The 23,112-nt window shown below is 36.1% G+C and overlaps 1 protein-coding gene and 1 pseudogene across 5 annotated transcripts in view; both read left to right on the forward strand.

The window, feature by feature from the left end:
- The window catches only part of CAMSAP2 (calmodulin regulated spectrin associated protein family member 2), a gene marked incomplete at its 5' end in the record, with an annotated part of 119,505 nt that overhangs the window by 32,427 nt on the left and 63,966 nt on the right, over window positions 1–23,112 (forward strand). The window lies entirely within an intron of this gene.
- Window positions 18,819–19,238, forward strand: LOC309849721 (large ribosomal subunit protein eL30 pseudogene; annotated as a pseudogene). Its single transcript has one exon. The product of its transcript is annotated as a large ribosomal subunit protein eL30 pseudogene (transcript).

Below are 23,112 nucleotides of genomic sequence, written 5' to 3' on the forward strand. Positions count from 1 at the left end.
AAAATTAGTTATAACTAACTGAATTGGCTTCATGTATGACCCGTGAATGGCTTATAAGCCCACATTAAAAACCAATTTAATTAAATTACTTTATTTTCTAGAGAAGAGCAGTAAATGACAGTGTTGGTATTGAAAACTAAATATACCACTATGTTTTTCTTAAAAATGTATTTTAATATTCAATTACCAATAGTTTCTATCTGTTTTAATAAAAAGAACTATGGAAATAGAGTTTGTATGTGGATTTGCCTCCTTAAGATTTATTTTATCTAATTTCTATGGTATATTGCTGTCAGGTTAATTATCCTGAAATGAAACTGGTATCTGTCTTAGTTTCCAATTCAGAAAATTTTAATCATTTCATTTGACTTGAAATGTTATTAATATACTTTATAGTTGCACATGCAATTCTTTTTTTTTTTTTCTTTTGGCTTTTCAGAGTTAGCATCTAATGATGATGATGAAGCATCTAAAGTTGCTTCAAGCTTTATATGTAAAATAATTTATTTTTTCAGATTTTTTATGAGATATAATTGATATATAACATCAAATTAGTTTCAGTTGAACAGCATAATGGTTTGTATATATTGTGAAATAATCACAGTAAGTGTAGTTAACACATGTCACCATATATATTTACAAAATGTTGTTTTTCTTGTGATGAGGGCTTTTAAGATGTACTCTCTTAAAACTTGTAAATATGTATAGTACTATCAACTCTAGTCATCATGCTGCACATTATATCCCCATGACTTAAGTCATGTAAGTTTATACCTTTTGACCCCCTTCACCCATTTTGCCTAATCCCTATTCTTCACCTCTGGCAACAGCCAATCTTTTATCTATATCTGTGAGCTTGTTTTTTTGTTATTGTTGTGTTTTAGGTGTCACATATGAATAAGATTGTATGATATTTGTCCTTTTCTGACTGACTGATTTCACTTAGTGTATGCCCTCAAAGTCCATCCATGTTGTCACAGTTGGCAAGATTTCATTCTTTTTTTATGGTTGAATAATATTCTGTGTGTGTGTGTGTTTTCACACTTTCCTTATCCATTGATGGACACTTAGATCGTCTCCGTATCTTGGTTATTATATTTAAAGCATTAGTGCTGTAGTGAACGTGGGCATGCATATATCTTTTCCAGTTAGTGTTTTTATAGTTCACTTTGGAATAATGAAAGTTTGTGATCTTATCTTCATAACTCATTCAAAGTAGCAAAAGCTAAGATACTTAAGAAGTCGTCTGATATTACAGACCTGCCAGCAATAATTTTTGTTCTTTACTGGTGATGAATTAATCATATATTAACTAAGTCTTTTCATCTTTTAAAACAATGAAAAAGATAACTATTCATTATAGGTTACTAAACTTCTTCAGTAGGTGGTACAGTAGAAGGTGGTTTATATTTATATATGATACATAATTATTGGTATATAATTATATATGCACACATACATAATTAGAGCAGAAAGAATGAAATGTTGTAGCAGGTTGGATACCAAAATGTAGATTTTTCTAATTTGCACACTTCCAGTCCATTGCTCTAGAGCAACGGGTGGTCATCGCGGTTGTCCGCAGCCATCTATTCCCCAGTCTGTTTGAACAGATTGAGCTCCCACCTCAGCCCCGTGACACAAACCCACTTTTGCGGCTTGTAGGTTATAGCAGTTTAAGAAATTGTTTTTAACTCATGTCAGTGATGTGATTTAAAGAAAGAAAATAGGTGATCATTAAAACAAAAACTTTAAAAAGTGTTCCATTTGGATGCTTGCTTGTGTTCATACACCTGGTAAATGAGCTTCTGTAATAAGACAAAAAAAATCTTAATGTTATTCAGATTCCTTCTGAACCTGTACTGTTCCGTGGTTGAAAGAGGGTTACGATGAGCCCTGTTACAAAGTGAGATATGTTACAAAGCTGTCCCAGGGGTCCATCTTTCTTTGTAGGAAATTCTTTTAATAAACTTGCAGGGATGTAAGAATGCTGATTATTGTGTCACTGAATTTATACATTTTACTTTGTTGGTAAGCAGTCAAACAAATAAACAAAAAAATTTTAGAAAGGTAACTTTAGAGAAGGGTAAGGACTATGAAGAAAGTAAAAGCAAGATAATGTGATCGAGTGATCTGAGGCAATTGTGATCTCTTCTCTTTAGTTAGGATGGCTAGGGGCATCCTTACGTGGAATGTATTTGAGCAGAGATCTACATGATGAGGAGTTAGTTAGGCAAAAATAAGGGGAAAGAAAATAGCTGACAGAGGAACAAATTCGAAGGCCCTGAATTGGTAGGTCATCCATAAAATAAATAAACTTCATGTCTGGATGATACGATTCCTAACTAAGAATTTTCTGGAGGGAATATTTTCAGGAATTGAAGTTTTAGGGTTACATATATTCAGCATAAAATTATATAATTTATACAATATGAAATGCTGATTTCTTTCAGTAAATATTTTTTGGAAATTTTTCTGGGCCTGAGAAGTGGGATGCAGTAGTTAGATGACAGATCAAGCCCTTGCTTTCATAAAGGTAATATTTTAGTAGCAAAGACAAGCAGTAAAACTAAGCAAATCATAACAATCAAAACAGTGGCAAATCAAATCAAAACAGTGGCAAATGCTGTGAAGAAAATAAATCAAGAAGAAGGAGCTAGAGGAAGTAGAATGTGCTATTTTAATAGGAGATGGTTAGGGAAGTCCCGTCTAGAGAGTCAACATTTGAAATGAGACCCAAACACCAGAAGGACAAGAATGTGAAATCTGGGAAAAGAACATTCCAGGCAAAAAGAACAGTAAGGTTAATGGCCTTGATGTAGGAGTGAGATTGGTATGTTTCAGGAACTAAAGGCCACTGAGGTTAGCCATGAACAAGTTGGATAGGGAGAGTAGATAGAGATAAAGATTGTAGCCAAAGCAGGTGGAACCCTGTAGACCATGATAAGTTGAATTTTATTCTGAGTGTGCATGGAAATCATTGGAGGATTTTAAGTAGGGCAAGGAGTTTGATCTGGTTTACTTTTTAAAAAGTGCTCTCAGGTTGCTTTATAGATCGTGGTTGTAGAAGGTAGGTGGGGAATGTGGGCAGACAGCTGGAGAATCAGGAATTGTATTTTAGACCTGTTAAGTTTTCAATGCCTTCCAGCTTTCCAGTCATTGAATATATGAGTCTGAAGTTCAGAAATCCTGTGTAGAGATTTAAATTTGAGAGTCATCAGCATTTGAAGTCCATGGGCCTGAACAAAAGCACGTAGGAAAGAAAGTTGGGTAGATAATCGTTAAAAGCCATTATAGTAATTATAGTGTTGCAGAGGAGCTTCCCTTAGGATTGTCAGTGTTTTCGTTTAGTAACGTCATAGTAAGACAAAATAATTTGAAAAAAGACTGGATAACATGTATGAGATAACTTTAGTAAGTACAGAGTGCTATATATTAATATAAAACCAGTATTTCTTGCATGGTGAAACAGTAAATTAATAGGTACGGACATTCAAAAGCTTCTTCCTAATATCAAAAAGTTCTACTAAACTTACTCTTTTTGGTTGTGAAAATGCAAGTTGGGTGCTCTTATCATAGTATTTGGTCAGAGAGCTCAGGAACATTTATCTTGTTCTTTGACTAAGACTTCAGGTTGCTTTGTAGAGAAATACTTGAAAGAAAAATGCAGAAAAAGCAAAGCAAGACAAAACATTTTAGTGTTAGCTCAGGTTTGGTTCCAGACCCCAGTGCAGAATTTTGGTAAGCCACACTGAACCAGGTAAAAGTTTCTTTCTGTCCTCCTTTACAGTGGCCTAGAACTAAGTAGTAATAAGATGTCCTTTATGTTCCTATAATAGCCAAATGTGGAACTTACTATTACAGTAGGGTTCATGGCTATCCTGCCTGTTTCAGAAGAAAAAGAACCTGAGAGTAGGAGAGAGAAGCTTTGGTGAGCGTGCAGGGAGGGCAGGAGAAAATGGAGAACTGGTCAATGACTGGAAGAGTGGGAGAAGTTGGGTGAGAAACAGGCGGAGGCAGTGAGAACTAAAGGTGGGGAAAGCAGGAGCTGGAGTGAGAAGACCAGGTCCAGGTAGGTGTCGCCTCTGTAGCCCTGTTAATTTGGAATACCTTTAAAGAAGAGGAGAAAGACTTGGATTTCTTATAGATCCTCATGAGATCTTTCTGGTCATAGGGAAGAGCGAACAAGAGAAGGATGACTGGCCTTTCCTCTTGAGGGAGCAGGTCCTGGGCTCATGAATGCTGCAGCCACATGGACAGATGACAGAGGCCACACGTGACTTGGTACTGACCTTGATATTTAAAGACACCATCCCTACAAAATGTGGGGGCCCAGTCAGTGTTTCAGAATCTATTTCTTTTCTTTTCTTTTTTTTTTTTTTTAAGATTTTATTTATTTATTTGACAGAGAGAGATCACAAGTAGACGGAGAGGCAGGCAGAGAGAGAGAGAGAGGGAAGCAGGCTCCCTGCCGATCAGAGAGCCCGATGCGGGACTCGATCCCAGGACCCTGAGATCATGACCTGAGCCGAAGGCAGCGGCTTAACCCACTGAGCCACCCAGGCGCCCTCAGAATCTATTTTTTTTTATTTTTTTATTTTTTTTTTTTAAAGATTTTATTTGTTTATTTGACAGACAGAGATCACAGTAGACAGAGAGGCAGGCAGAGAGAGAGAGAGGGAAACAGGCTCCCTGCTGAGCAGAAAGCCCGATGCGGGCTCCAGGATTCTGAGATCATGACCTGAGCCGAAGGCAGCGGCTTAACCCACTGAGCCCACTGAGCCACCCAGGTGCCCCTCAGAATCTTACCACTATTTCTTTCTCGGGTATGGAGTAAAGGGAAGGATGGAGTTGCTCAAAGAGAAAGAGCATTTCCTTTTCCTTAAGACAAAACTTTATGGTCAAAAGGATTCAGATTTTCAGTTTTTTGTCTATGTGATGAAGCTACTTCAAAAAAAACACTAAAAATTAGTTGGAATTGACATGGTGAAATATCTTATGTAATAATTTGAAAGGAAATAGAATATTGCATCTTTTTTAAAAAGATTTTATTTATTTATTAGAGAGGGAGAATAGCAGAGGGAGAGGGAAAGCAGGGAGCCCGATGTGAAGCTCGATTCCTAGGACCCTGGGATCATGACCTGAGCCGAAGGCAAATGCTTAACTGACTGAGCCACCCAGGTGCCCCTCTACTTTTTTCCTTTTTTTAAAAGATTTTATTTTTTTATTTTGAGAGAGAGACGGTAGGGGGTGGAGAGCATGAGTGGTGGGAGAAGCAGACTTCTCACTGAGCAGGAAGCCCAATGTGGGGCTTGATCCCAGAACCATGAGATCATGACCTGAGCCCAAGGCAGACTCTTCACGGACTGAACCACCCAGGTGCCCAGTCTCTGCTTTTTCTTTTAGTGTTTAATTTTTATTGACATATAATTGATACACACACGCACACACACACACACACTCTCACACATTTTAGGTGTTGTACATCATAATGATGTGATATATGTATATATTGTGAACTGATTACCACATTTAATTACATCTCCATTATTGAGACTTCTGATTTCTCTGAAAAGTGAAGAAAAATGGTACTGATATACTACAAGTACCAAACAGCTTTATCTGTTAATCCTATTTTTGGAAATTTTAGAAGTCATTTTTTAGAAAAGGTAGCTTATAGATTTTAATTTATTTATATATGTTGGAGTCAAGGTAGAAGTCCTCAAATCAAATTCTTAATAGGGAAAAAAATGCCTACTACTTTACAGTTGTTCCACCCAAGCAAGGCTTGCGGAAAGTGTGCCTTTCTTTTTTTTTTTTTTTAAAGATTTTATTTATTTATTTATTTGAGAGAGAGTGTGAGAGAGGAGAGGGAAGAAGATTAGAGGGAGAAGCAGACTCCCTGCAGAGCCAGGAGCCTGATGATGGGACTTGATCCCAGGACTCCAGGATCATGACCTGAGCTGAAGGTAGTTGCTTAACCAATTGAGCCACCCAGGTGCCCTGAAAGTGTGCTTTTTATTACAGAATCCGCTTAACAAATAGAGGGCCATGTTGATCATTTTTGTATATTAACAAATACAGGGCCATGTTGGTCATTTTCTAGCATCTGACCCAGAGAAGATTCTGAATTGGTGAAGGATTAAGAGATGTTAGTGAAGGGGTACCTGGGTGGCTCAGTGGTTAAGCCTCTGCCTTCTGCTCAGGTCGTGATCTCAGGGTCCTGGGATAGAGCCCCGCATCAGGCTCTCTGCTCAGCAGGGAGCCTGCCCCTCCACCCCCGCCTGCCTCTCTGACTACTTGTGATCTCTGTAAAATAAGTAAATTAAAATTTAAAAAAAGAGGTGTTAGTGAATATTTAAATTAAGAATTAAGTATCTTTTGAAAGAGAAGTCATTTAGAATTACTACTAAGAGCGTAGTGAATATTTGGTTTTGATTTTTGTTTTCCTACAGATTTGAATAGAGCTTTCATTATTCATATAGTACATATTTATTAAGCTGCCAGTATTAAGTATTCTGGAGGAGGCTCATGAACTCATGGAATTTATAGTAGAATCTGATTAAGCGATTAAGTTGTTAGCTTTCCACTTTATCATTTTAACATAATAAGTGTCTCTGCTTTCAGATAATCATGGGGAAAAGAGTATAGATTTTTGGTTTGTTAGCTCACTTGCTGACTCCCCTAACTTTGCATTTTATGTTCAACTGTGGTATTAAATTTTAACAATTAATATATGTGTATCTAATCACCACAAGGTACAATTTAAGTTTCTTACACTTTTATATGTCAATTATACTTCAGTAAAACTGAAATTAAAAAAAAAATAAAGTTTAAGAATTCTGTTTCATATTTATACCTGATTTTTACCGGTTTGTTTTCTTGAAGTGAGGCATGCATGGGATAGGCCTGTTAATACTAAGGTTGTAGTTTAGAAACTAAATCCAGTTGCAATAGATTTTAGATATTTGCTCATATTCTATCACTATGTAATTGCACTGAATTGACCTAGAAGTATTTCAGTTATAAACGTTGCTTCAGAGTTTTATGCATTTGTCCAGAGCCATTTGTTGGAAGAGTAGATAAAATTTAAAGAGACCTACGGCTTCTGCTCAGTTGCCCTATGCAAAGTTGACAAATGACACCAATCAGATTCTTTGAACATATCATGGGAAGAATTTACTCGTTAGCAAATTAGGAAATTAAGCAGAATCCTGAGGTAGAGCTAGGCCTGGGGGAGCCATGGCAAACCATGTTGTTAGGGATGGGGAGAGTGCCTAGCTTTTCATAAGGCTTCATAACCATCTTTCTATATTAATGAGTATAGGTACATATAGTCATTTTGGAAGGCTTCATAATACTCTGTGGCATGAAAATACCACAGTCTATTTGCCTGTCCTTAGTTGATGGATATTTTGGACCTCTTTGCACCAAAGGGGTTTTAAGCAAAACAATGACATGATCAGAGTTACATTTTAAAAATGTAGAAATAATGAGGCTATGCTACTTAGAGATCACTTCTGATAGCTGCAGCTTTGTGTCCGTGTGTCTTTGTGTCTGTGTGTAGAGACCATGAGACCGGCTTAGGGAGAGTGTGGTAGGGATCTTTCAGTTACACCACAGTGGCATGTTAATTTAGGCACTGCTTGCCAACAAGCATTCATCTAGAAGATGGTGGGTGACCTCCAGATACTTGGTAGGTTGGAGAAAAGGTATTCCTACTTCTTACTAGGCTGTTGGAGTTTTTGCCATAGCTGTGTTCAGCTGTTTTGAAACTTTTCCTGTTGTTACTCAATCTTAAATTGTCTTAGTATTTTCTACAAACCTAGGATGGGTCGCTACCAAGGGAGACATCATGACCTTCCTTTTTCTCTTGGGAAATGAAGCCTGACTGGGTGGTAGAGCCAAATTAGAGAAAAGCTATGATTGTGTCACAACCGTATGTTTCTTTTCTTTCTGGTCCAGTGGGTCCTGTCAGGAGAATTTCGCGTACACGCCCAGCTGAAAGCAATCTGCTGACAAACTTCCTTTCAGGCAATTTTGTCATTGTTAAGTGGAGCCTTTACTGATGCTTATTTTTATATGATAAAGTGTATTTCAGTGTATTTTATGTAGCTTGTTTTAGATTTTGAGATTTGAGGCAGTTTTTGACTCAGCATCACATATGCTTGGGAAAATCGCAAATCTGGAAAGCTGTAAAGCACAAACATACTTTGAAGTACCCCATATGTGACTGGTTAAAATATACTAGGAATGTCATATTGGTTAGCAAATGAAAGAACATAGCTGTCATTTTACATTGTTGGCATAAAGTAGCGGCAATTAGGTTGAGTGGTGGTGGACAAGCCTGAGCTGCCGTATATAAACTATCATAAAAATAAATCTTACCCAGGTCACTATGGTTAGGACATTTGGAAGATCTATATGTTCTTCACTTAAATCTTGATTTGTTGGATAAAAACGGTCTATTTTAATTTTTTTTTTTTTTTCATAAAAACCTGGCTTTTTTTTCTTGGTGGTTATTGTCTTTTTCCTGCTTACGTGTCTTTGATGGCTCAATAGCACCTCCTTTCTTAATGGACTGGACACATGAAGGTGATGATACAGAAATCTCCTAATTTAGTTTCTTAAAGAATTGATTGATATAACATTTGTTTGGGAAAACATAAAAATAAATGATAATAATGAAGTTTGAAGATAATCTTTAAAAAATAGTTCCGTAGGTTAATCCCATAGTCATACACTGACTATATAACACCTTCAGTAATTAAAAACACTGTAAAACTTTCTATCACTTAGAATTTTTAAGAGTACTTTGGTGTACACCTTATATGATGCCTTGTGAGGTGAGAAATCAGGTATTATCCACGTTTAATAGAGGAAGATGAAACTCAGTGAAATCTGAGTGACTTCCTAAGGCCAGATCTTTCTTTTTAAAAAATCAACTTTGTTGAGGCATAATTTGAATAAAATAATATATACCTATTTGAAATAAATATTGTTCAGTTTTGACAAATATATGTATTCATGTAAATACTACTCCAGGTAAGATATAAAATGTTTTTATCATCCCCCCAAATTCCTTTGTGTCTCTTTGCTGTCAGCCCCTCACCCCACTGCGGTATCCATTAATCTTCTTTCTTTCACTGTAGACTAGTTTTTCCTGTTTTAGAGTTTCATATAGATGAAAGCATAATGCACAAACTCTTTTTATTTATTATTATTATTATTATTATTATTATTTGGGGGGGCCGGAGAGCACATATGCTGCAGGTGAGAGGGGAGGAGGGACAGAGGCAGAGGGAGAGAGAGAATCTGAAGCAGGCTCTACGCCCAGCATGGAGCCTTATAATGGGGCTTGATCCCAGGACCCTTAGATCATGACCTGAGCTGAAACCAAGAGTTGGATGCTTAACCAACTAAGCCACCCAGGTGCCCACATGAACTCTTTTTGAATTGGATTCCTTTCCTCTTATTTTGAGATTCACGCATATTATTATGTGTAGTTTGTTCCTTTTTATTGCTTCATATTATTTGATTGTATGAATACCACAGTTTGTTTATTCATTAACCTATTGTTGGACATCGATGTTTCCAGGTTTTGGCCTATTATAAATAAGCACTATGATCGAACATTTGTGTACATTTTTGTGAGTTCATATATTTTCATTTTCCGTGGGTTAATACCTAGGAGTTGAATTGGAGGGCCATATTTATATGTGCATGTTTAACTTTTAAGTAGCTGTCAAGCAGTTTCCCAAAGTGGTGGTATACTTTTTATTTTGCCATGAGCAATGTATGAAAGTTCTAATTGCTCCGTATCCTTGCCAAAAGTTTTGGTATCATAAATCTTTTTAGTTTTAGCCATTCTGGTGTGAATTAATATCACCTTGTGGTTTTAATTGGTATTTCCCTGATAACTCATGTAACTTAGTGTTTTTCTCATATGCTCATTGGGCCATTCATACATCTTTTGTGAAGTGTCTCTTTAAATCTTTTTCTCATTTTCTTATTGGGTTTTTTATTTTCTTATTACTTTAAGAGTTCTTTGTATATTCTGACTACAAGTCCTTTGTCAAATACATGTATTGCAAATATTTTCTTCTAGTCTGTAGTTTACCTTTTCATTTTCTTAATGGTGTCTTTCAAAGAATTTTAAATTTTTCTTTTTTCTTTTTTTTTTTTTTAAAGATTTTATTTATTTATTTGACAGAGAGAGATCACAAGCAGGCAGACAGGCAGGCAGAGAGAGAAGGAAGCAGGCTCCCCGCTGAGCAGAGAGCCCGATGCAGGGCTCGATCCCAGGACCCTGAGATCATGACCTGAGCTGAAGGCAGCAGCTTAACCCACTGAACCACCCAGGTGCCCCAAGAATTTTAAATTTTGATGGAGGTCAATTAAATTTTTTTTCTTTGATAGTTAGTACTTTTTATGTATGTCCTAAAAAAATCTTTGTTCTTTTGTGGTTGCAAAGAATTTGTTCTCTTTTTTCTTCTAAATGCTTATAGTTTTAGCTTTTACATTTAGGTATGATTTATTTTGTATTTTATTTATTTTTGTATTTATTTTGTATAATGGGAGGGAAGGGTCAAGACTTATTTTATCCTTTTTTTTTTTAAACAAGGATATCTAGTGGTTGAAGGCTGTTCTTCACTGACTTACTTTGATATGTGTGTCTGTGCCACTGATTTATATGTTTATTAGTCCAGTACCACACAGTACTACTTCATTGTTGTAGTTTCATAATAAGTCTTAAAATCTGTTAGTGTAAGCCATCCAAATTTGTTATTCTTTATCAAAAATAGGTTCTTTGTGTTTACATATAAATTTTAGAATCTCAGTTTCTATAAAAAAGCTTGCTGTGATTGAGATTGGAATTGTGTTGAATCTGGATCTTTGGAAAGAATTGATATTTTAGCAATATTGAGTTTTCCAGTATAAACATGGTATCTGTTCCCATTATTTTTCTTTAAATTTTTTCAATAGTGTTTTAGTTTTTACATATTTTATTACATATTTTATTAAATTTTACTGGATTTCATATTTTTATTTTGACTGTAAATGGAGTTGGTTTTAAATTTAATTTCCAGTTATTCATTGCTCATATGGAGAAATACAATTGAATTTTGAACATTGCTTTTTATATCTTACAGCCTTGCTAGATGCACATTCCCTAGTAGGTTTTTTGTGGATGTGTCCAAATCTTTACATACACAAAACTGTGAATAAACACAGTTTTACTTTTCCCTTTCTAGTATGTATGTCTTTTCTCCCCTTCCCTTATTGTATTGCCTAAGACTTCCAAACAATGTTAAATAAACATGGTATGGCCAGACATCCTCACCTGTTTTCTGATTTTATTGGGGATGTATTTGGTTCTCATTGAGTATGGTGGTAGCTATAGGATTTTGAAGATTCCCTTTATCAAGTTTAGAAGTTCCATTTTATTCCTAATTTGCTAAGAATTGTATGAATGCATGTGTTTTAAATCATGAATAGGTGCTGTATGTTGTCTCATGCTTTTTTTTTTTTTTTTGCCTCTGTTGAGGTGATCATATGGCTTTCCTTATTTATCTTGTTAATACGTGAATTACATTGATTGATTTTCAAATATTAAACTCAACCTAAATAACTGGAATTAAACTCATTTGGCCATGATGTATTATTTTATATATTGGTGAATTTACTTTGCTAATATTTTTTCAAGGATATTTACAGCCATATTCATGAAAGATGTCTTTCCTTTTCTTCTAATTTCTTTGATTTCAGTATCAAGGTAGTACTGACTTTTTATATGTATTACGAAGTGTTCCTTCCTCTTCTATTTTCTGAAAACTTTAAGTTTAGTATCATTTTTTCCTTAAATGTTAGATATAGAATTCACCAGTGAAGCCATCAGGGTTACATGCTTTCTTTGTTTTTAAATTACATACTTATTCCTTAACAATAGATTTACAGCTCTAAAGACTTTTTGTTTCTTGTGTCAATTTAGAATGTTTTGTAGTCTTTCAAGGAATTTATTTATTTCATTCAAATTTGTCAGATTTGGGGCACCTGGGTGGCTCAGTTAATTAAAGCATCTGCTTTCAGCTCAGGTCATGATCCCAAGGTCCTGGGATGGAGACCCATATGGGGCTTCCTGCTCACTGGGGAGCCTGCTTCTCCCCCTGCTGGGGAGAGATGCAGGAGGAGAAGCAAGCTCTCTCTCCCTCTCTCTGACAGATAAATAAATAAATCTTTAAAAATAAATAAATAAATTTGTCAAATTTATTGGCACTAGGTTGTTAATAATGTTCCCTAATTATCCTTTTAATATCTATAGAACCTGTAGTAACGTCCCCTCATTCTTTCCTGACATTAATTTGTGTGGAAGTTTATCAGTTCTATTACTCTCTTTCAAGTACTGGCTTCTCATTTTATTATTTTTTATTATTGTTTTGCTTGTTTTCTATATTGCTGAATATTGCTCTTTATTTCCTTCCTTCTTGTTTTTTTTTTTTCTTTTTTCTTTTTTTTTTTTTTTTGTTCTTATTTTGATTTAGTTTGCTCCTCTTTCTCTAACTTCTTAAGAATGGAATCTTATGTAATTGATTTTAAGCTATTCTTCTTTTCTAATATAAACACTTAAAGTCATGAATTGCCCTGTCAGTTCTACAGATTTTGACATGGTGCCAAACACTAGTGAATGATGTTTCGTTACTGTTCAGTTCAAAATATTTTCTAGATTTTCTTGTGGTTTCTTATTTACTCATTGATTATTTAGAAGCATCATCTTTAACTTTCAAATACCTGGATATTTTCTAGGTAGTATCTCTTTTTGTTACTGATTTCTAATTTAAATTTGTTGTGGTTAGAGTTAGAACTTTGGAAATTTCAGCCCTTTCACATATCCTGAGACTGTTTTTGGCCCAGCCATTTGATCTATCTTAATGAGCGTTCATGTGCACTTGAAAGGAATGTGTATTGTGCAGTTCTAGGCTGTAGTGTCCTATAAATAAGTATCAGGTCATTTTGCTTAACAATAATGTTTTTCAGGTCTTCTCTATCCCCTTCTTACTTTTTGTCCCCTTACTCTAATAATTCTTGAAAAAGGAGTATTGAAAGCTCCAAATACTTGTGGATTTGTTTCTCTTTTTAATTCAGTCCATTTTTCTTCGTGTTTTGGCATCTTTTAAGATTCTCTCTCGCGGGGTGCCTGGGTGGCTCAGTGGGTTAAACCGCTGCCTTCAGCTCAGGTCATGATTCCAGGGTCCTGGGATCAAGCCCTGTGTCCGGCTCTCTGCTGAGCAGAGAGCCTGCTTTCTCCCCCTCTCTTCCTGCCTGCCTCTCTGCCTACTTGTGATCTCTTTCTCTCTCTGCTAAATAAATAAATAAAATATAAAAAAAAAAAAGATTTTCTCTCTCTTTAAAGACATTAGGATATGAGACACTTATGTGTGGTTTTCTTTATATATATATTCTGCTAAGCGTTCTGAAATGTTTGATTTGTGGGCTGATATTTTTCATTAATTTTAGAAAAGTCTTTGTTTTGGCTACTGTCTCTTAAAGTATTTACTGTGCTTTCTGTCTCTTCTCTTTCTGGTACTTGTGTTGCATGTAGTTTAGATTTAAACCAATAGTGTACAGTAGAAATAAAATGTGAGCCACACATGTAATTTTAAACTATCTAGTAGTTTGGTAGCCACAGTAAAAAAAATAAAAACAGGTGAAATTGATTTTAAGAATATATTTAGTTTAACCCAACATATGAAAGTGTTATTTCAACAGTTATTCTATTTAAAAATTATTAATGAGTATTTTTATTCTTATTTTTGTAATAAGTCTTTAAAACCCAGTGTGTATTTTATGCTTACCCATTCATGGATATTGTAAACATCATCACCATTATTTCTCTTGTTTATCCTTTGTACTAGAACGTGTTTTATAAACCCTAGAATCTTTTTTGGGGGGATGAGTTTTAAAAAAACGAGAGACTCAAATTGTTTCATATTTGTACACATACAAACTTTTTTGGTGCTCTTCAGTTCTTTGATGAAATTTTAGTTTCTATTTGGTATTATCTTCCTTTAGCTTGAAGAGCTTCCTTTAACATTTTTTGTAATGCCTATCTGCTTATGTCAACTTTTCTCAATGTTCCCTTACATATCTAAAGATGCCTTATTCTGCCTCCATTTTTGAAGGGTATTTTTGCTAGTTACAGAATTTTAGATTGACAACTTTTTCTTTCAGAGCAATAAAGATGGCATTCCAACTCCTGACTTGCCTTGTTTCTGGAGAAGTCAGATGTTATTCTTATCAGTGTTCCTCTGTATGTACTGTGTCCTTTTCATTAGTTTTGAGAGTTCTTTTTTTATTATTGTGCAGTTCGGTTATGATGTACCTTAGTGAGCTTTTCTGTTTGGGATTTTTTTGAACTGCTTGAATCTGAGTTTTGTAGCTTTTACCAAAATTGGAAGAATTTCAGTCGTTATTTCTTTGAATATATCTGTTCCCTACCACCTTTTTTGGATGACATTTACATAACTGCTTACTGTTGTCCCATAGGTCACTCAGGCTCTATTCTTTTTTGTTGTTATTATATGCTTCTTTTTTTTGGTGCGTTAGTTTGGATTGTTCTCTTACTATGCCTTTAAGTTTACTTCAGTGCTTCTTCTGTTGTTTAAGTTCATCCAGTGAATCTTTCATTTCTCATACTACATTTTTAAGCTATATAGATTCCATTTGTTTCTTTTCTTATAACTTACATTTCTTTATTCTATGTCTTTGTGTTTTATGGTATTTTTTTCTAAAGTCTTTGGTACTTCTGTTATCTTTGTCATTTCTGTCTGATTCCTCCTAATTATGAGATGATTCTTGCTGATATGTCTAGTGGTTTTTTTATTTAATGATAAATAAATTGGTAAATATGGTAAATAAATTGCAACTTTCACAGTTTTGAATGTCTGATCCCCCACCCCCTTTATAGTTTTGAATTTTGGTAAGTTTCTTGTGGACCTATAATTATTTTAAGATTAAAAAAAAAGTTTTCAGGGCACCTGGGTAGCTCAATGGGTTAAGCCTCTGCCTTTGGCTCGGGTCATGGTCTCAGGGTTCGGGGATCAAGCCCCGCATCAGGCTATCTGCTCAGCAGGGAGCCTGCTTCCTCCTCTCTCTCTCTCTGCCTGCCTCTCTGCCTACTTGTGAGCTCTCTCTCTGTCAAATAAATAAATAAAATCTTTTTTTAAAATGTAATAAAAGTTTTAAATTTTGTTTTTGTAGACAGTTAAATTACTTGCAAATCAACATGGATTCTTTTAGGACTTGTTTTGGAGCTTTGTTAGTGTGGGTCTACAGCAGCCTTATTCTAGGGCTGTTTTACACCTGCTACTCAAATGTTACCCTCCAGGGTGTCTTATGAAACCCTGGATATTTGGTGTGGTCTCTCTGTTCTTGCTGGTTACAATTTTCCAAGTGTAAGTGAACTGTGGGGATTATTTTACTTATAGCTCTTTTGTAGTTTTTTTCTGTGGTAAATGATTTTTGTCATGCCTTGTAGAGTCTTAACTTGTTCTTGTGCAGTATTCAACCAAATGGGACCCCATACAGATTTCCCTGTGTAGCTTCTTTCTCTCTGGTACTCTTCCCCACAAGTTTTAGCAACCTAACTCCCCTCTCTCCCAAACTGCAGTCTTATGTCTTCAACTCAGTGAGAACACCATGGGGCGGGTGGGTTTCATTTTTCTTCTCAGTGTTCCAGAAAGTGCTTTTAGGCATAAAGGTGAGATGACTGTAGAGCTCTCATTGTTTCCTTTCACTCAAGGTTCACAGCTCTATGTTGTCTGTAGTCCAATGTCTGAGAATAGTTGTTTTTTATATATTTTGTCCAGTTTTTGAGTTGTTTGTGGCAGGAGGGCAAGTCTGGTACCATTTACACCTTCATAGTCAGAAGTGATTGTATTTAGATAGTAATAGATAATATTTATACAGTATTAGGTATGTATATGGATACTGCTCTGTGCCCTTTATATTTCTTAATCCATTTAATCTCTAACAGTTCTTTTGAGGTTGATAGTGTTATTATCCCCTATTTTGTAAATGAAGAAATTGGGGTACAGAGGTGTTAAGTGCACTATTCTGAGTCACAGAATTGGTGGAGTGAAGATTTTCCCCAGGGAGCTTGACTCCAGAGTCTACATACTTAATCAGTGTTTTGTGTTCCCTCTCTGCTTTGGAGCTCTAGACCTGGAGGATCCATCTTGGAGTAGAGTTCTGGGAGCTCACTAAATCAAGTGGGTTGTTTAAAAGAAACTAGTCAGAAGAGACATGATCCAAGAGGTGAATATGAGTTGTCATTGAGAAAGGGAACCAAATATTAGAGTAATGTCAGATATAAGGCTTGAGAAGATAAGGATAAGACTATTAGTGGGAGACAAAGCAAGATCAAGGATCAATGCCAGGTACAAAACAGGATGAGACAAAATAGTTCAGACCAAGATGTGGGTTTCTTTGGGGTTAAAATGTATTCCTTCATTCAACCCTGCTGTGTGTTAGGCCCTTTGTAAACTAGACAAGGCCCCTGTATACATCAAGTATTAATTCTGGAGTGGTAAAGGTAGGAAAAGTAGAGGGTAGGAGGGAGAGTAGAAGAAGCAGAAGGCAGCAGAGGTAGGTGAAGAGGGGGACAATATGGTAGACAAATAGAAAGCAAATATGAGTGACTTAGATAACGTCAGGTAGTGCCAACTGCCATGAAAATAAAGCAGCATGATTTGGTAAAGAATAATTTAATTAGGATACAGGCAGAATCTTTAGGGAAGACCTCTCTGAAGAGATAATATTTTGGCTGGCATCTGAAGAAAAAAGAAACAGACGAATTAGACATGAAAAGATTGGAGGGCAGTGCCATGTGGTCAGAAGAGTGAGCAAGTACAGAATTCCTAGGCCGAATAGGCTTCTCAGAAAAAATCAGCATGGCTCTAATAAATGAGATCTGAGAGGTACTCATGGACCAATTGTGTTACATCTAATGAATTGTCATCAGATTTTTATTCCAAGTACAGTGGGAAATCATTCGAAGTTTATTTTTTTTTCCAAAGATTTTATTTAGTTATTTGAGAGAGACAGAGAGAGCATGTAATGGGTAGAGGGCAGAGGGAGAGAGAGAAGCAGACTCAGCAGACTCCCTGCTCAGCAGGGAGCCCAATATGGGGCTCGATCCCAGGACCCCAGACCATGACCCAAACCAAAGCCAGACACTTAACCAACTGAGCCACCCAGGTGCCCCAGAAGATTCTTTAAATTCAGAGTGATGTGATCTGATTTGTGTTTTAAAAAGATCACTCAGGTTGCTCTGAAGAGAATGTAGTAAAGAGTGGCAAGACTAATAAAGCTATTACAGAAGTCTTAGCAAGAGATGGTACTAGCGTAGTAGCAATGAAGATGAAATGTGTGGAATTCACCATATCACATATTATTACAAATAAATATTAAACTGAGCTACTTTTAGCTACCTATGGATATAGTTAAAAAAGAATACTTTTAGCAAGATGACTCTAAAGTTTTTATCTAAAGAATTATCTAAATCCTCTAAAATTCTTAAAGTGGCAATCTACATGGTGAGTGTTAGACTGAAAAATAACTTGGTTCTAGAAGATTTAGGTAGATGATGCTTTACTCTTTTTAAATAATAATAATGATTATTTTTTTTAAGATTTCATTTATTTATTTGACAGAGATCGAAAGTAGGCAGAGAGGCAGGCAGAGAGAGAGGAGGAAGCAGGCTCCCCGCTAAGCAGAGAGCCCGATGCGGGGCTCGATCCCAGGACCGTGGGATCATGACCTGAGCCGAAGGCAGAGGCTTTAACCCACTGAGCCATCCAGGTGCCCCAATAATAGTAATTATTTTTAAAAGCATGGCATTATATCTTGAAGTACCTGATTTAAAAATAACTAATAATAGCCTCCATCAGAATGGGTACCATGGAAAAGCACATTAGGATAATTCTTTTGACATTGAATACAGTATCATGGAAGGACTAGCTTCTAGGTCTTCTGTCATTGCTAATATGTATTTCATACATACTCATTCATTCAGCAAATTTGTCTGTTAATCACTAATGTGTGTTAAATATGGAACTACATCATGGGGACACATTCCTCTCTCAAAATAATTATAGTCTGGAAGGAGAGGCAGACAAGAAACTAGGCAGTTACTTCATGGTAACTGCTGCTCTTAAGTGTCATGGAACCTATCAGAGGGACACCTAATCCTAATCTAGTCAGAGGTAGGGTTTCATGGTCAAGGAGAACTTTCTGGGTACTGTGATATTTCATCTAAAACCTAAAGAAATGCATGGAAATTAGCTTAAACATTTTTCATGGATAAAAGAAATAGTTAGCTGATGATTACATGTAAAAGCACAGAAAAGATCTGAATTTCATTCATTGCCAGACAAGTACTTGTGAAATTTTTAAATAACGTTTTTTGACTTTTATGGTTTGGTGTGTTTCTGTGTATGTTTGTGTGTGTACATGCATGCATGCCTGTGTATGTGTGCATAGGAAATAAGCACTGGAATACTGACCACTTGTGGAGGAGATGAGTAAAAACTATGTGTAAGTATCTCTGAATAGGCTGCCTCATATTACCACTTCTTTGGTAATTTGAAATATTATTACAAGTTGAAAATGGGGAAGTCTTAAATTTTTGGTCTTATTCCTATGTTTTCCTTCAAAGATGTATTTAGGGCAGGTGCCTTCTGTGATTATTTCCTTTACTGCAAGACCCTCACAGGCATTTAGTTTTTATATGAGCTAGTTAGGTTAAAAAATTGAATCAAGCCTTTCTCTCTCCCGGCCATTTTGGCGGCTGCTCTTGGTTGGGGCCGTCCCGCACCTAAGACAGGAAGATGGTGGCCGCAAAGAAGACGAAAAAGTCGCTGGAGTCCATCAACTCCAGGCTCCAGCTCATTATGAAAAGTGGAAAATACGTGCTGGGGTACAAGCAGACTCTGAAAATGATCAGACACGGCAAAGTGAAGCTGCCGGCCTTGAGGACATCTGAAATCGAATACTACGCCATGTTGGCCAAAACTGGTGTCCATCACTACAATGGCAATAATATTGAATTGGGCACAACATGTGGGAAATACTACAGAGTATGCACGCTGGCTATCATTGATCCAGGTGATTCTGATATCATTAGAAGCATGCCAGAACAGACTGGTGAAAAGTAAATCACACGCAATTTTTCTTTAATAAAACTGGCCACAGCTTGTTTTAAAAAAAAAAAAATTGAATCAATACTGAACAAAAATAAGCTATTTTTAATTTTACTTTATTACTTATTTATTTTAATTTTTAAGTAGGCTCCATGCCCAATGTGGGACTAGAACTCATGAACCTGAGATCAGGAGTTACACATTCTAGCAACTGAGCCAGCCAGGCACCCCATTAATTTTTTTATTTTAATGGTGCCATATAATCTCGGTTCTTCTCTTTAAGAGTGAAAACTTTAATTTAGTTAGAACTTTAAACATTCATAAGAAAGGTAAATTGGAAAATTTAGTCACCCATTATAGTAAATAATTTAGTACCTCAGTTTAATATATTTAGTAGTCTTCTGCAAGTATAAGTGAGATAGTTGGTGTTCCATTTTTAATGTGTAGGTCAAACTGCCCATGTATTTACATTTATAAAAGTGTTGGTTGCCATAATCAGTCTTAAGAGGTTTATTGAAATAATACTCAGCAATAAAAAAGGAACAAAACTATTGCTACCTAAAACAGTTTACCTGAATCTCCATAGATTTAAAAGCCATAGATTTAAAAGCTGAACTTAAAAAGCTACCCAAAATGTTTCATACTGTACGACTCTATTTGTATAACATTCTTTAAATGACAAAATTATAAAAATGGAGAACAAATTAGTCGTTGCCAGGGTTTTAGGAGAAGGAAGGGCAGGAGGGAAATCTATATATGGCTAGCAAAGGGCAGTGGGGTGAGATCCTAGTCATGGAAAATTCTATAGTTTCATTGTTACAGGGTCAGTATCCTGACTGGTGATACTGTGCAGTAGGTTTGCAAGATGTTACCCTTTGGGGAAAACTGGGTAAAGGGTACATGGAATCTCTGTGTTGTTTCTTATAATTGCATGTGAACCTACCCTTTCTCAAAAGGTTTAATTACAAAAATGTTTATGAAGAATTGATGTTTGAGATTAAAAGGGAAGGCTACAGTTTGGAGCAGGAATAGTGTCTTTTGGTGAATGCTAGTCGATGAGGCAGAATTGTAGTGATTGAGTACTTTGTCTCTAGATTAGGGCAGATGGGGTTTGCAACAATTAGGTGTTTGACATTGGACTAGTTCTGAAACTCTAAGCTACAGTTTCTTATTGGTAGTAAGGAATGAAAATACTATCCACCTTCTATGATTATGAGGATTAAATAGAATAGTGCCTGTGAAGCATCTAATGTAGTACTTGACCTATAGTAAGAGATCAGTAAACCTTAATAAATATGATTGGTTTTTATTGCCCAACTTTTATTTCTAGGGTTTTTAAAAGTTAAATATTAGTATATAAATTATTCAAAATAATTTACTTAACTATGTATTGTTACATAAAAAATGGTTACTTAAAAGTTCAGGATGAGGCGGGCTCACAGGTGAGTTCTATCAAACATTTAAAGAGGAGTCATTATTTATTCTCAAATTGTTCCCCAAAAATGAAAGTGAAAGTAATGCTTCCAGATTCATTCTGTGAGGCCAGCATTATTCTTTTTTTTTTTTTCTTAAGATTTTATTTATTTATTTGACAGACAGAGATCACAAGTAGGCAGAGAGGAAGGCAGAAAAAGATGGGGAAGCAGGCTCCCTGCTGAGCAGAGAGCCCGATTCAGGGCTCGATCCTAGGACCCTGGGATCATGACCTGAGCCGAAAGCAGAGGCTTTATCCCGCTGAGCCACCCAGGCGCTCCGGCCAGCATTTTCTAACACCCAAACCAGACAAACACCCCACTAAAAGGAGAATTACAAATGAATATCCCTGTTTTGAATGTAGATGCTAAAATTCTCAACAAAATATTGGTACAATGAATTAAAAAATATATTAAAAGGTTCATTCACCGTGACCAAGTGGGATTTATTCCAGGGAAGCAAGGATGGCTCAATAAATGCAAATCAACCAATGTGATACATCACATTAACAAAATGAAGGATAAATAGCACGATTATTTTAGTAGATGCAGAAAAAGCATTTGACAGAATTAAACATTCATGATAAAAATTCTAAACAAAGTGGGCATAGAAGGAACATACCTCAACATAATAAAGACCATGTATGACAGACTTGTAGCTAACATTATACTAATTTAATACTGTATGTCAACTATACTTTACTTAAAAAATTGTATTATACTTTTGGATTTTGCTGAGAGAGTAAATCTTAGAAGTTCTTACAGAAAAGTGGTTACTAGTATGATACAAAATGATAAATAAAAGAGATACAATATATTTTCACTTGATCCTAAAATTTCTTTCTTCCTATCTGTCTGTCTGTCAGCGGGAGAGAGGGAGAGAGCACAAGCAGGGGGAGCGGAAGGCAGAAGTAGTAGAAGGCTCCCTGCTGAGCAAGGAGGCTGATGCGGGACTCCATCCTAGAACCCTGGGATCATCACCTGAGCTGGAGACAGACACCCAAGCATCCCAATCCTAAAAATTTTTTAAATATTTGGGGGGTGCCTGGGTGGCTCAGTGCATTAAATCCTCTGCTTTTGGCTCAGGTCATGATCCCAGGGTCCTGGGATCAAGCCCTGCATTGGGCTCTCTGCTCAGTAGGGAGCCTGCTTCCCCTCACCCTCTCTGCCTACCTCTGCCTACTTGTGATCTCTGTCAAATAAATAAGTAAAATCTTAAAAAAAAAAATACTTGGACGGGTTGCGGCAAAGAAACTTGCTTCATTTGGGTGTTACTGATCTTACTGCTGATACTTTAGGACTGTATTCTGACCTAAAAACACTTGTGTCTTACTTTCTATATTTAAGGTATCAGTAAAGTAGCTTATATTTACTTTGAAACCCCAGTTGAAGGCATTTCATTCTTAAAGCTTTTTTTCTTGATTTTCTTTTTTTTTTTTTCTTTGTGGTTTATTGAAACTTTCTTAGGTGCTGTATCTGTAGTAACAGGACTGGCAAGTATTGCTTAATTAGAACTACATTAAAGCTGTGTATTTTTCTCTGCACATCTAATGACTTCTTTACTGAACAAATAAACATTTGAAGTACGTTCCTTACACGGTATGGCTTGGGAAGAAAGCCACCAGTAACATAGGAATCAAAAAGGTAAACAGAAACAACTTATTCTATGGATGTATTAGCAGCAGTTTTAGCCAGCCCTCACTCAGAGTTTGCTTGATAACATAATTTTGGGGGATAAGAATATCAATACAAGATCTGTAAATTCATCTTTAGACCTAAGCTGACTTAGGTATAGCATATATAAGGGTGTGTGTATAAAATGTACTTACCTGTTTCTGTGGAAAATGAATATGAGCATTGTTTCTAAATTAATCTTCTAAACTTTTTGTTCTGCTAAAAAGTTGGAAAATATTTGATACTAATGTTCTGCCATGTTTGCTTTTATCTTCTCTTTTTGCTGCCTCCCCAGTCTCTTTGCTGGCACATGTGCGCAGACGTGCATGAGCACACACAAAATCATTTCAGAATCTTATGAAGAGGGGCACCTGGGTGGCTCAGTGGGTTAAGGCCTCCGCCTTCGGCTCAGGTCATGATCCCAGGGTCCTGGGATCAAGCCCTGCATCGGGCTCTCTGATCGGGAGGGAGCCTGCTTCCTCCTCTCTCTGACTGCCTCTGCCTGCTTGTGATTTCTGTCAAATAAATAAATAAAATCTTAAAAAAAAAAAAAAAAGAATCTTATGAAGACAAGAACATTTTTCTTTCAAACTACAGTACCATGGTCACACCAAGAAATTAAATATGGTTACAATGATACTAACTCTCAGTCCATATTTATATTTCTGCAGTTATTGTGCCCAAAATGCTCTTTATAGTTTTTTCTTTTCTCAAATGAGGAACCATTCAGAGATCATTTACTACTTTTTGCTAGCCATGTGTTTTTGTTC

Source organism: Mustela nivalis (genome assembly GCF_964662115.1).
Source record: "Mustela nivalis genome assembly, chromosome: 16".
NCBI classification, from domain to species: Eukaryota; Metazoa; Chordata; class Mammalia; order Carnivora; family Mustelidae; genus Mustela; species Mustela nivalis.